Source organism: Lupinus angustifolius, chromosome LG16 (genome assembly GCF_001865875.1).
Source record: "Lupinus angustifolius cultivar Tanjil chromosome LG16, LupAngTanjil_v1.0, whole genome shotgun sequence".
NCBI lineage: Eukaryota > Viridiplantae > Streptophyta > Magnoliopsida > Fabales > Fabaceae > Lupinus > Lupinus angustifolius.
The window spans coordinates 14028358-14030634 of NC_032024.1; positions in this window are offsets into that span (position 1 = coordinate 14028358).

A 2277-nucleotide genomic window follows, 5' to 3' on the forward strand; every position below is an offset into this window, starting at 1 on the left:
GAGGATAGGATGAGGATGAGGATGAGGGTATGATACGGATAAGGACGAGGATAGGATGATGAAGAGGATGAGGATAGGATGAGGATAAGGATGAGGATTAGGATAGGATGAGGATGAGGAAGTGTTAGAGGATAGGATGAGGATGAGGACGAAGATAGGATGAGGGTGAGGTCGAGGACGAGGATAGAATGAGGAAGAGGATCAGGATGAGGATATGATGAAGATGAGGATGACGATGAAGAAATAGATAGGATGAGGATGAGGACGAGGATAGGATGCGGAAGAGGATGAAGATGACAATGAGGATGAGGATATGATGAGGATAGGATGAAGATAAGGATGACTATGAGGACATGGATAGGATGAGGAAGAGGAAGAGGATGAGGATAGCCTGAGGATTGGATAACGATGAGAATATGATGAGGAGGATGAGGTGGAGGATAGGATGAGGAGGAGGATGAGGTTGAGGATGAGGATGAGGAGGAGGATAGGATGAGGGTGAGGACGAAGATGGGATGAGGATTAGGATGAGGATTAGCATGAGGATAAGATGAGGATGAGGATGAGGATACAACGAGGATAACGATGAGAATTAGGATAGGATGAGGATGAGGATGAGGATGAGGATAGGATTAGGAGGAGGATGAGGATGAGGATGAGGATTAGGAGGAGGTTAAGATGAGGATGAGGATGAGTATAGGATGACGATGAGGATGAGGATGAGGATAGAATGAGGAAGAGGATGAGGATGAGGATAGGATGAAGATGAGGATGAGTAAGAGGACATGGATAGGATGAGGATGAGGACGAGGATGAGGGGGAGGAGGAGGATAGGATGAGGAGGAGGATGAGGATAGGATGAGGATAGGATGAGGATGAGGATGAGGATAGCATGAGGACGAGGAAGACGATGAGGAAGAGGATTGGATGAGGATGAGGACTAGGATAAGATGCTGATAGAATGAGAATAGGATGAGGATGAGGATAGGGATGAGGATGGGGATGAGGATGGGGAGGAGGATGGGGATGAGGATGGGGATGAGGATGGGGAGGAGGACGGGGAGGAGGATGGGGATGAGGATGAGGATAGGAAGCGGATGAGGACGAAGAAGGGATAAGGAAGAGGATGAGGACGAAGAGGAGGGTATGATGAGGATGGGGATGAGGATGAGGATGAGGACGAGGATGAGGATGAGGATAGGATGAGGATAGGATGAGGATAGGATGAGGATAGGATGAGGATAGGATGAGGATAGGATGAGGATAGGATGAGGATAGGATGAGGATAGGATGAGGATAGGATGAGGATAGGATGAGGATAGGATGAGGATAGGATGAGGATAGGATGAGGATAGGATGAGGATAGGATGAGGATAGGATGAGGATAGGATGAGGATAGGATGAGGATAGGATGAGGATAGGATGAGGATAGGATGAGGATAGGATGAGGATAGGATGAGGATAGGATGAGGATAGGATGAGGATAGGATGAGGATAGGATGAGGATAGGATGAGGATAGGATGAGGATAGGATGAGGATAGGATGAGGATAGGATGAGGATAGGATGAGGATAGGATGAGGATAGGATGAGGATAGGATGAGGATAGGATGAGGATAGGATGAGGATAGGATGAGGATAGGATGAGGATAGGATGAGGATAGGATGAGGATAGGATGAGGATAGGATGAGGATAGGATGAGGATAGGATGAGGATAGGATGAGGATAGGATGAGGATAGGATGAGGATAGGATGAGGATAGGATGAGGATAGGATGAGGATAGGATGAGGATAGGATGAGGATGAGGATGAGGATAGGATGAGGGTGAGGACGAAGATGGGAAGAGGAAGAGGACGAGGATGAGGATGAGGATAGGATTTAGATGAGGACGGGGATAGGATGAGGAAGCGGATGAGGATAGGATAAGATGAGTATGAGGATGGGGATGAGGATGGGAATGAGGATGAGGATAGGATGAGGATGAGGACAAGGATATGACGAGGATAGGATTAGGAAGAGGATGAGGATGAGTAGGAGGATGAGGATGAGGATGATGAGGATTGGATGAGGAAGAGGATGAGCATAGGATGAAGACAAGGATAGGATGACGAAGAGGATGAGGATTAGGATAGGATGAGGATGACGATAATGATAGGATGAGAATGAGGGTTGGATGAGGATGAGAACAAAGATAGGATGAGGAAGAGGATGAGGATGAAGAGGAGGGTAGGATGAGAATGGGGATGAGGATGAGGATGAGGATAGAATGAGGACGA